Source organism: Pimephales promelas, chromosome 1 (assembly GCF_988280905.1).
Source record: "Pimephales promelas chromosome 1, fPimPro1.hap1.1, whole genome shotgun sequence".
NCBI classification, from domain to species: Eukaryota; Metazoa; Chordata; class Actinopteri; order Cypriniformes; family Leuciscidae; genus Pimephales; species Pimephales promelas.
The window spans coordinates 14,122,138-14,135,403 of record NC_142769.1 but is presented as its reverse complement, the minus strand read 5'-3'; the positions used below and the strand labels follow the sequence as shown (position 1 = coordinate 14,135,403).

The window sequence follows — 13,266 nt, the reverse complement described above, 5'->3', positions numbered from 1 at the left end:
TAAAAATACACTTTACTTTATATCTCTGTGCATATTCGGAGAGCCCGTTCCATGGGCATTCTGGAGACATCAAGGAACATTATGTTACATTAAAGGAATATACACTTATGTTTACAATGCATAAAGAAGGTATTTATAATTTCTTTTTATACTGTGACCAAACAAAGTTATTTCACTGTGACATGGGGAAAAACACACATACATAAAAACACATTGAATATATTTTGTTAAGTGTCTTTAAACAAAAAGGAATGCCTTTCTCTTGTTCAGAGATACGTTCTGCCACATTCCAGAGGCGTCATAAAAGTCTTGTAACTCGATGCCACTGGGGTAGGTGAGTGAATGTGTTGCCTGTGTGTGGGAGGAGGGCCTGGCAAAGTCCTTACAGTATCTATATATGCAATAGTTTATTCAGCCTTTTCTTTTAACAGTTTTAAATTTCAGTTACTGTGCACGTGAAGAACAGTTATAGTGCTCGGACTCTACTCTAGTGTTGTGATCTAACCGACAGTGTCCAACGCCCGGTAGAGAGTAACACGATTGAGTTACAGCAATAAAGTCCAGCAATATACTGTACAGTTGTTTTATGCGAAAACATAGACCTTTATCTACAGATCAAGTAAAATAATATTAACATTGAATCATCTTGAAGATAGTTTCATCATCGACTGTAACCGAACGTGACGCGCTATTTGAACACTGATGGAGAATGACTGACAGCCGCGAGAGGGAAAAGTTTATGTGATCTTGAATTTAATGACTTAAATATTAATTTCTCTCACACATAATGGCTTCATAACACTTATAATAGAGTGCACGAAAACATTATGGTACTTTAGAATGTTTTTTGTGCATTTCGTGGGGCTTAACAATAACAATAGTATACGCACAACATCGGATTTGGATCGGCCTCGTCTTATCGATACCCGATCCCACAAGTTGATACCGATCCTGAGTATCGGGACATCCCTAATATATATATATATATATATATATATATATATATATATAATATCAAAATATAAATGAAAGTCAAAAACCCATTTTTAGTCATACCTGGAAACAAATCCTGGTCAAATAGGTTATATGGGCCATTGTGTAGAATTGGTTCAAAGTTAGAGTTGGAAACATCTTCAAAAGAAAATTCTTTTAACATAAAAAGTATTATTTTTAAAGTAGGCCATTTACATTTTATAATACACATTTCAAAGTTAAGGATTCATTATTTTGATTAATCCTTAGTCTGCCCAGTCAGAGACTGTTCACGTCCCGTCTGCCAAGTCAGAGACTGTTCACGATTCCGTCTGCCCAGTCAGAGATTGTTCACGTCATGTCTGCCCAGTCAGAGACTGTTCACGTCCCGTCTGCCCACTCAGAGACGGTTCACGTCCCGTCTGCCCATTCAGAGATTGTTCACGTCAAGTCTGCCCATTCAGAGACTGTTCACGTCCCGTCTGCCCAGTCAGAGACGGTTCACGTCTCGTCTGCCCAGTCAGAGAATGGTCACGTCCCGTCTGCCCAGTCAGAGAATGTTCACGTCACGTCTGCCCAGTCAGAGACTGTTCATGTCCTGTCTGCCCAGTCAGAGATTGTTCACATCCCATCTGTCCAGTCAGAGACTGTTCACGTCCCGTCTGCTCAGTCAGAGACTGTTCACGTTCCATCTGCCCAGTCAGAGACTGTTCACGTTCTGTCTGCCCAGTCAAGAATTGTTTACGTTCCGTCTGCCTTCATGGACCTGGACTATCTGGAGCATCTGGCTCGGATCCTGGACATGCCCATGTCTGCTGTTCCAGATCCAGAGCCAGTATCTGCTGTTCCAGAGCCGGAAGCAGAGCCAGTGCCCATTCCAGAGCCAGTGCCCGTTCCAGAGCTGGAGGCAGAGCCAATGCTGGTTCCAGAGCCAGAGGCAGAGCCAGTGCCTGTTCCAGAGCTGGAGCCAATGTCTGTTCCAGACCTAGTGTTTGTTTCTGTGTTTGTGTCTGTCCTTGTGACCATTTCTGTTCTAGTGGCTGTTCCTGAGCCAGTTTCTGCAGTTCCTGAGCTGGTGGCTGCTGTTCCAGAGCCAGAGGCAGAGCCAGTGCCTGTTCCAGAGCCAGAGGCAGAGCCAATGCCTGTTCCAGAGCTGGAGGCAAAGCCAGGGCCTGTTCCAGAGCTGGAGCCAGTGTTTGTTCCTGTGTTTGTGTCTGTTCTTGTGGCTGTTACAGTTCTTGTGTCTGTTCCTGAGCCAGTGTCTGTTCCTGAGCCGGTGTCTGTTCCTGAGCCAGTGTCTATTCTCGAGCCGGTGTCTGTTCCTGAGCTGCTGTCTGTTCCTGAGCCGGTGTCTGGTCCTGAGCCAGTGTCTGGTCCTGAGAGGGCATCACCGCCCTGGCCGCCCAAAGGATTTGCTCCGCCCTGGCCGCCCGAGGGGTCTGCTCCGCCATGGCCGCCCGAGGGGTCTGCTCCGCCCTGGCCGCCCGAGGGGTCTGCTCCACCCTGGCCGCCCAGAGAGGTCTGCTCTGCCATGGCTGCCCAGAGGGGTCTTCACCGCCCTAGCCGCCAGATGGACTCTGTGTTTCGCCCTGGCCACCCGATGGAGTCTGTGTTTCGCCCTGGCCGCCCGATGGAGTCTGTGTTTTGCCCTGGCTGCCCGATGGCCTCTGTGTTTCGCCCTGGCCGCCCAATGGACTCTCTGTTTCACATTGGACGCTCGATGGATTCTATGTTTTGGTCTGGTCCCCGGTTAAGCCCTCACCCCTTGTTTCTGTCTCCCTTCACAGACCTGGCCCACTATCCCTCCCCCTGATCCTCCTGTTCCACCTCCTTTCTGAACTCTTGTGTCGTGTTTCTGTGTGTTGTCGTGGAGCGTCTCGTAGCCGCTCCGTAGAGGGGGGGGGGGGGGGGGGGGTTATGTCACAATGTCTGGTTGTGTTCCCTTATTTATCACTGGAGGTCCTCGTTCTCACTGTGTCCTTCACATTGACTTCATTTCCCAGCTGTCACTGTCACTCATCAGTAGCTACATTGCACTCAGCTGTAATCATTGTCCCAGCTGTTCTGTGTTATTCTCGTTAGATATGTGTAAATATTCCATGTCTGTGTTAGTATGTGTACGGAGTCATTGTTATATGTCACACCACGTCGTGAGTTTTTGGATTACCTGTTTTTTTGTTTTTGTCTTTGATTGTCTTTTGAATTTTGAACCCTGCCTGGATGACTATGATTTGGATTACCCTTAATTAAAATACTACTGCAAATTGGATCTTCTGTCCCCTGTGTGTGTCGTGACAGCATTGCATTAGCATGCATTGGATAACAATGCAAGCTTTTGATTAGTTTATTTATTTATTTATTTTTATATTAGTTTATATAAAAAAACTAATATAAAAAACTAATATATATATATATATATATTATATTAGTTTTTTTTCATAGTTTATTTTTGACAAAACATACTATATATTTAACATATGAGCAGAAACTGTCTAACTAAAGCTTCTTTGTTGTCTATTTTATTGTAAAAACTTTATAATCTATTTCGTCTGTAACAGTAGGCAATGCATCTGTGCGTTTGTTAGTTCACACACCTGATTCATATTTAAACAGTCTTTTTGGTTTTACAGATCAGTATAAAACAAATCTCAGCTAGTCTATATATGAAGAGTTCAGATGCAAAAGCCTCTAAGTGCCATTTGAAATTTTCTTCTAGAATGATCATTTTTATCAAGCTTGTATATTTAAGTTCAGTAATTTCACTTAAATTTCAATGAGGATTACCTATTAATTGTCATTTAAGTGAAATTACTGAACTTGAATATATAAGCTTGATAAAAATGACCATTTTAGAAGAAAATTTCAAATGGCATTAAGAGGCTTTTGCATCTGAACTCTTCATATAGTCTTACTAATGTAGGAGCGAAAGTGAATGAACACCCAGAGCGCGCGCGTCTGTCTGTGCGCGCATTTCATAATTAAATTATGCATTTCTCTTTTTGCAGTTTAAAAACAATATTCAATAACGCGATTAGAACAATGCACTTAAGAATAAATGACTTACTGCATCAGCATAATCCGTGTGCTCCTCGAAAAGAAACAGGTAACCTAGGTAACTTTTCCAGAAATTATTCCTCACTGCGCAGCAAGACGAAAGGTTAGGACGTGGGAAGATTTGTAATAAACTCAGCCCAGCTGATGTGGGTGTTATATGGCTTGCCTCAACATTAACGTTTGAATAGCGCGCGCTCTCAGTGGGCGTGTCACATTACGCTATAATTAGGTGAGAGGAAAAAGACCGACATCTCTCTGTTTTCAAACAGATTACATCAACTTAGAATAGTTGCTTTTTTATATAAATTGCTTCATTTAATAGAAGAGAATTTCAGCTTCATAAAGAGAAATCTTTCGTGTCTCTGTGACAAAAATTTACGGAGTTACAGTTAATTTTTCGGACACGTTTGAGAAAGATTTTTGTGGAGACAGAGTGAGCTGAAAGCGCACCCTTTTTATTTTATTTATTTTACAAAAAACACAAGGTTTTGATGTTTTTGGTCCTCAGAGGGTTAAATTAAATAAACAAACAAAATACCTGCCAGCAGGTCCAGCTACCCAAATAAAACATAACCAGCAGCCCCTCGTGGATGACTGTTGGCTTACCAAAATAAAATATAAAATATAAACAAAAGCATGCCTGTTCCTCTCTCAATCATCCACTCCGTTGCTCCCCCTTTATGATTCCGCTCCTCCGTGAGAGATGCGAGACCTGTATGCTTCACAGATGCTGCTCATTAGCAATCGCACCACCGGCCTCGCAACATTCTCTCACGTCCCTCGGACGTCCTGCTTACCACACTCACACTTATGTAGTGAGCCAAATATTTAATTCAGAATTTTTCCTGATATATATTTATATATAATTTTTTCTAAAAGCAGAATAATACAGCAGAATGTCTGTGTTCTTCAGTAAGACGTGTATTTTTACTCATTTCAAAGATTGAGGCCACTGACGTGACTGCAGGTCCTCCATATCTGAGGAGGAATTACTTTAGGTTTCTATTACTTTCTACTTTAGGAATTACTGCTAAAGTCTTTGTTGGCCATACTAATGAAAGGACTGTTTAGAACTGTAAATAATACAGAGGGAAGACACTTTGATCTGAAGAGTAAACATATCTATCTGCATAATTAGCAGTGAAGCTAAATAAAACACGAAGCTCCAGGGACTCACATGAGAAAACAAACTGAAAGTGTAGAAAGGACTTTGTTTAATGCTTTTTTTATCAGATTTTTCTAGGAGACTAATTGCTCAGATCTGACAGTGTGTGGAGCTCCCAAAACTAATCAGTCAATCAATCATGCAGTCAATAGTCAGCTGTCACATGGCTAGAAAATCTACTGTAATGATGTACACAAAGACCCTCTTTACACCTGATCACATGTGATTCCGTTTTGAAATGAACCTTAGCCAAGCTATAAAGCACATTTAATATGATACGAATTAAAATTAAGCTGTGAAGGATGGAAGTTAAAGTCTGTATATTCAATGGCAGAAAACTCATTGGCAGAATAAGTTTATGAAACAGCACACCAGCAAGTCTAAAATTAACAAAAATGGTGTGTAATTACTGATTGCTTTGAAATACAGACCTTACACTTCAAAAACATTTTGACTCTCCATTTACTAGAAAATCAAAGCCTAGTCTAACTAGGGCTGGGCGATATATCGAACGATATTGTTATGCGCATCTAATCAGTAAAGCCGGTTCCTTGATTAGCAGTAAATCACCTTCACATGCTTTCAAATGGACGATATGAGTGTTAAAGTTAATGAGATAATTAAGTGATTAATTTAGTGATGATTGAGCATTATTGAAGACACCTGATGATCACAAGCAGAATCGCTGAAGGACAAAATCACAATTTGTAAGCCACCGTTATGGAGATCAGTGTCTGCTTTAGTTGGGCTCTTGACACTTATACTTTCACTTTAAATTTTGTGTGTCTGCTGTTATTGATTTATAGCTGTCAAATAAGACATATTTGATCTTATAGTGTTGGTTATGTTTTGACATAATCATGCTGTGATCTGTAAAATGAAACTTTTCAGATGATTCGGCTTAACTTGTTAGCAAGATTTTAGTGATTGTACGGCATATCTGTATATTTCTTATAACCTAAAATAATTAATAAATATTATTCTGATCAAATCACTTTCATGCTTATTTAGAAACACAGAGATCAATAATCAGCTTGTCTATCTCAACTGTGGTGGCGATATTAATCATTGTTGCCACCAATCACAACTCATTAATGGCTCCCATCATGCATTGCGGTTTGAATAAATTATGATCTGAATTGTCGATGTAATTTACTTTTCCTACTTAAATATTCTACTCGTCACTGTTGTTGAGAAGCATTGACTGAATCTTGAGGTCTGTGTGTGCCTAAAGGAAAGGTTTTTTTCTTTTAAGCAACTTTTGAGAAAACTGTCTATTATATTTAACATTCTGGACATTTATTCAGAATCTAAGTCATACACTAAGCAACAGACTAAATTATATGTTATAAATTTTATAAATAAATTTATAAATAAATGTTATTATACATTTTATATATAATGAGATAGATTTCAAATGATAAATGTCATTATATGACTACAATCATTTTATTATTGTTTATTTTTGTTCATCTGATAGATATAACTCAGATGCAACAGCAAATTAAAATATAAAGTTAATATTATAAGGGTGAAGAGCCCAACTAAAGCAAACACTCATCTCCATAACGGTGGCTTAAAATTTTAGATTTTTTCCTTGTGATTCTGCTTTAGGTGTCTTCAATAATGCTCAATCATCACTCATTTAATCACTTAATTATCTCATTAACTTTAACACTCTTGAGTGTGGACTCATATACACTCCCAGGTGTGTTAGTTTAACACGGGAGATTTTGTCATGACGAAGAGCCGTAGTTCACTGACCAGCTGAGCCATATCGCATTAAATATCGATATCGATATGTCCTCGATATTAACGCGATTTGGCTCAGCTTGTCAGTGATCTACGGCTCTTTGTAGTGAATGCCGCTCCATCTAAAAGCAGGTGAAGGAGATTTACTGCTAATCAAGGAACCGGCTTTACTGATTAGATGCGCATTCAATATCGTTCGATATATCGCCCAGCCCTAAGTCTAACCAAGTTGTGTTCCAAATTTTAAGTTGATATTGCAAAAATTGAGTCCACTAAAAGGTTTAAAGTACCATTTCTATTATGCAATGTCCAATTTAGAAGCAGAATTTTGAGTTTTAAAGCTGCGGCGATAATGCCCCAGATAGCAGACTGACATTGAATCAACGTGGAAATATGACATCGAAACAACGTTGATCTGACATTGTTTTGCTCATCGAATTAACGTTGAACCAACGTCAGACGCGTCATTCTTTCAAAACTAACGGAAAATCAACTTGAAATCAACGCGTTGTTTCAGCGTTATGAAAGCAAACCAATTTTCGATTTCATTTAGCTTTGAAGAATGCCGCGTCTGACGTTGGTTCAACGTTAATTCGATGAGCAAATCAACGTTGTTTCAATGTCATGAGAGACGTCGTTTCCACGTTGATTCAATGTCAGTTTGCTATCTGGGGCAGTGTTAAACAGGTTTGCCAACCGCCATTAAACCCCAGGGAAGAAGAAGAGTGTTAAAGCTTTCGAATGAATTTATGTTGACAAAGGCCATAAAAAAGTGTGTTACCATGTTACTGTTACTGAAACACAGTCAGTTTACAGGCTGAACTGTGAGAGCAATTATCTTTCTAAAGTGATTAAAATCAAACCAATCTATTTTGAGTGAGGTATGTGTAATACATGTGTTTTTGAATAATATAATGCAGTTTGTGATACAGACTGAACTACAAAATTAGGCGTTCTTTAAAAGAGATATAAACTCAGAATGCAGATAAAAAAAGTAAGACGTTTACTAAAAATTACGAGATAGAAACTGGGAATTGTGAGAAATAAAATGAGAACTGAGAGATAACTCGCTGATACATTTTTTTCCCTTTTTTAATTTTGTGGTGGAAATTGACTTATAACTTTTACCTCAGTGAATACTTTATCACAACACATACAGGACCAAAGCTATGTCAAGGCTTATAATAAAGTCAGCGCAAAATAAACAGAAATATAAATTCATACAGAAATACTAAGGGGGCAAATAGTATGACTTCTAAAATGTTACATGTTTCTGTTGTTTTTGTCTTCCAGGTGAAATTCTGAGGCGTTTTATTCTTTCATTTTTCTGGCCGAAAACAGCTCAAATGACGAGGGTTTCATGAACGGTAAGACTGAAATCCAAATGCATCTAAAACTGGAAATTGTGTAGCTGTAATGACTCACGGAACACAGAAGAATCCATTTGCAGCTTTATTAGACAGAGTCGTACAGGCAGGGTCAAAACGAGGCAGACAGAGCAATGCAGACAGAGTGAAGGGATAATCCAGATAACAGGCAGAGTTCAGGGCAGGCAGCAATAATCACAATCCAAAGACAGTCCAAGATCAGGCCAGGCAGAAATCACTCGTAGAATAGTCAAACAGTCCAAAGTCAAAACCAGAAACAGGGAATAACGCTCAGAAATGATCACCGGGGCAAATCAAGACTTCGCAAGGGTGTGTGTGTGAAGGTGGCTTTTATGTGTGTGTGCTAATGCGGTGCAGGTGTGTGACGCAATCAGTCCCAGGTAAGAGGTATGATGGGAATTTGAGTTCAAGGCCAATGATCAATACTCCGGTGAAGGCTCCCTATGGTGGCGGAGAGGAGACGGAGCGGGAGCCTCCACTGTAACAGTACCATGGGCATAGCTTTGGTAAAATAAATATTTTCAACTCATTCAAAACAAATAGAGATTTACTACACTTTAAATACTTAAACTGTAAAAATAAGTTTATTCTTATTTATTCTTAAAGTTATTCTTTGAATGTTCAAAATGTTCAGTTTTACAGATCAGTATAGAACAAATCTCAGTAGCCTGTATAGTCTTACTAGAGTGAATGAACGCACAGAGCGCACGTCTGTCTGTGCGCGCATTTAAAATTTAAACAGACACTATTCAATAATGCAATGATAAGCCTATATGCGTGTCAATTGGCCATTACTAGAGAGGCACAACGCAGTCATTAGCCTAACACATCTGTGCACTTCATGGTATATTTTCGCATTTCAGCACATTTACAACCGATATGATAATAAGGCAGCATTTAAACTAGTCAAAATATAATCTAAACACTAGGGGTGTGCAAAGCAGCTGGTATTTGTATCTGTATTTGTATTTGTTCAGGGAGGAAAAGTATTTGTATTTGTATTCGAGTAAAATTCAAAATAGGCATAACAATCTTTAAAAATACTTTATAGTGTATGGATTCTTTAATTATATCCATTATAATAATTATGGATATGCAATATTGGTTGATGTTTTTCTATAAATCCAGCAATGAACATGTAACAAGAAAAGTCATTGAAAAGAAAATAACAGTCATCCATTACCTCATGAACCATGGTTAAACCAACTAATAAAATACAATTGTGAACATTATGAACCCCAACACCACGGTGGAGGACGCTGTGCAGACAGAATAAGTTTAGGGATAATTTATAGTGAGGAGGTTGATTATGAGCCCGACGCGAAGCCTGAAGGGTTTGTATTTGCTGCCTCGCTCTACATTACCCCCCGCTTATGATATGGCTACCTACCAAATAAATCAATAATTTGACTCAAAATATGGATATAAAAAGGAGTTTGTGGATTTAAAAAACGATTGTATCGCTTCCGCTAAAGAAGAAAAAAATTGTCCGTTCTGTCTCTACGTTTAGAATCCATGGCAACGCTCTGTTTTTCATGGCAACGGTGTGTTATACTTATAATCAGCGGCATGTTATAAAAACAGACCGCATTCTACATTAGAATTCAACCAAGCCATGTAAGAAACAAATAAACCGTTACCGAGCTAACAGAGCTACGTAAACGGAGCGAAAATGAGAGCACCCGTCTACGTCAATAATGGAATATACTCCCGATCAAACTCCACTTCCCGAAAGTTATAAACTGCCTCCGGAACCTAGTTAAGGTACAAACATCTATTCAACAAAAATAGTGATGCAGTTAAGTGTTTTTTTCGCTCAGCCGAGCCCTCTCTGTTGCTGTGTGGAGCAGCCTGTGTCAGTCACCTCTTCCTGAACGTCACTCACTCAACTCGCGCACTGCGGTCTCGTGAGGAAAGCAGCTTTTTGATATAAAGTAATTGTTGTTCCCGAATACAAATACATATTTTAAGTATTTGTTCGGAATAAGTATTCGTAAAAAAACACATTATTTGTGCCTTTCCGAATACCGTATTCGGATTCGGCTCCACCCCTACTAAACACCTACTAGGCCTATTTTCTAAAATCATTTCTAAATTCTAGCTTTCATACATAACTAGTGCAAAGTGCCCATGCAAAATCAGTTTTTGTGTGTTTTTAGTAATTGTTGGTTTGGTGTGTTTGAGTGCTCATTGTTACAATTACACAGCAAAAGTTCAGTGACATTTTTAGTTGTGCGTAGCTAATCCAAACAACGTCAAACTCGGCACTGCACCCGTAGCAAGATACCCGTGAAGTCTTAAATCCATCAGACTAACACACACACACACACACACACACACACACACACACACACACACACACGCACACACACACACACACACACACACACACATTCCTGTAATTTATAGATAGATAGATAAATAGATAGATAGATGTTGGTTTGGTGTGTTTGAGTGCTGAAATGAATAAGTGTGGCGATTCAGGGAGCAAATCTGCTTTCTTCATCCCTCTGTCTCTGGTCCTGCGCTAATAATGCCCATGTGCCCGTGTGTTTTTAGCAGTTGTTGGTTTGGTGTGTTTGAGTGCTCAAATGAATAAGCGCGACGATTCAGGGAGCAAATTTAGTTTCTTCGTCCCTCTGTCTCTGGTCCTGTGCTAATAATGCCCGTGTGCCCGTGTGTTTTTAGCAGTTGCTGGTTTGGTGTGTTTGAGTGCTCAAATGAATAAGAGCGACGATTCAGGGAGCAAATCTGCTTTCTTCGTCCCTCTGTCTCTGGTCCTGTGCTGTGCTCACTTAGTGTGTGAGAGGGGTAGTGGCCAGCGGCTAGAGCAGCAAAAGCCAATGTGTGCTTCTATTAGCGATATGTTTTGCGATATCTTTTGTATTTCTTATCCAAACAATGTCAGACTCTGCACTGCACTTACTCGTGCCTGTAGCAAGACACTTGTCAAGTTTGATATCCATCGGACAAACGGTTCGAGAGATATGTGATTAACAGACAGACACACACACACACACACACACACACACACACACACACACACACACACAGACACACAGACAGACAGACGTTCCTGTAATTTATAGATAGATAGATAGATAGATAGATAGATAGATGATCTAAACATATCATTTACATATACAAATGTGGTTTGCATACCAAGGGGTTTAGCGAATCATATGCACTAAAAATTAAAAAATATATATTTTTTTATTAGATTTTATTAAATATTTTTATTAGAAGATATTAAATTCATGGTATAGATATGCACTTTCGTCAGATTGTGTTGAATATAGGTGAGTGAATGATGAAACTTGGGGGCGTTTACCATACCTGCATAGATGGCTTAACTCATTATCTTGTGAATAGCGCGCTCCGTGAGTTGGTGTGAACGAATTAAAGTTAATGAGCTCTTAGCCCGGCTGAAATTGCTCTCTTTTCTTACAGATTACAGAAGCTGAGAATTTTTTTCATATAAATTACTTCATTTAAAAGATGCGATCTCAAGTTTTATTCCCATGGGTATGTTTGCCTGTTTGGCTGAATTTTCGCAGAGTTACAGATCTATTACAAAAGCGTTTCAAATTGGAGTTCACTGACAGAAAGAGTGAAGAACTTGCATCATGTTAATTTTTCTGTATTTGGAAAGAAGCAAAACACTTTATTTTTATTGTGAGTATACAGAAGAAAAATACTGTGTGTGTGAAATATCAGTCTGTGTCTCAAAGTGTTTTTGTCTGTCCTTAGTATTGCTAGGCAGGAGTTTTCACATATATATATATATATATATATAAAAAACTATATATATAAGACACAAAATATTATGATGGTGAGCGAACAGCAGTTCTACATCATGGGTGGGGATACACACAATCTGTGTGTTGTTTGTATGGGAGTGCAGCATGCCCAGTCAGCTCTCGAGGGAGCTGGCTGTGAGCATTGCGAGCGTTTGTCAATGAGAACGCTCCGCTTCCACCATGCCCTCTTCGAGGAGAGTGGTTCGGTTGGCGCTCCCTGCGGTTCGGGTCCCGCTGCTGCCGAGGCACAGCGGAGGCTTTAATCGTGGGGTTCGCAAATGGATCTGTCAGCGGGGATGGAGACGGGCTCCGCCTTATCTCTGCCCTTACCTGACAGATCCAGTGTACAGACGCCGGTGTTTGCCTTTCTTCCCTGATTTACATGCTGAGGTGGCTAGATCATGGAATAGACCGGTGTCTGCTAGAATTTTCATGCAGCAGACTTCAACCTACTCTAATATTTCTGGGTCCAAGTTCATGGTTACGGGGCGATGCCAAGGATGAAGGAAGTTTTGGCAAGCCATCTTTCTCCTGACACGGCATCGTCCTTTAAATGGCGTCCTTGGTGGCGTTACCCACCAAGCCACTTCGGCCACTTCGAAGCCACTTCGAAACACATCGGCTTTAGTGGGCAAAGCTTACTCGGCAGCGGGACAGGCAGCTTCATGTCGTCATATTATGTCAATTCTGCAAGCCTATCAGGCAGATTTATTAAAAGACATTAGTGAGGGGGAGGAAGTGAGTTCTGATATATTGAGAGAGTTACGTCAGTTGGCCGATCTTTCTCTCCGTGCCACCAAGGAGACGGCCAGATCAGTCGGCCATTCTATGGCAGCCCTGGTGTCCACGGAGAGGCACTTATGGCTAAATATTTCCAATATGAAGGAAAAAGAAAAATCTTTCCTTCTGGATGCACCCCTGTCGACTGCTGGCCTCTTCGGTGACTCAGTCAACACAGTCATCGAGAGGTTCCAGGAGGAAAAAAAAGCAGGCAGCGGCGCTCCAGAAGTTCCTCCCCCTCCAAATACATGTCCCCGGGGCTGCTGGGCGGGAGCAGCCTTGGCCGTCAAGTAGCTCCTCGCACAGGGCGCAAAGCCGATCTGAGGACGTTTTTTGTCACCAGGAAGGCCTCGTG

General features: G+C 40.2%; 1 protein-coding gene across 1 annotated transcript in view; it reads left to right on the top strand.

Annotated features, from left to right (window-relative positions):
- The first annotated feature begins 8,236 nt into the window (after window positions 1-8,236).
- The window catches only part of ptprda (protein tyrosine phosphatase receptor type Da), a 945,911-nt gene continuing 940,881 nt past the window's right edge, over window positions 8,237-13,266 (top strand). The window contains exon 1 of the mRNA XM_089127357.1: window positions 8,237-8,310. The gene's annotated coding sequence lies outside the window, so the exon portion shown is untranslated. The remainder of the gene's footprint in view (window positions 8,311-13,266) is intronic.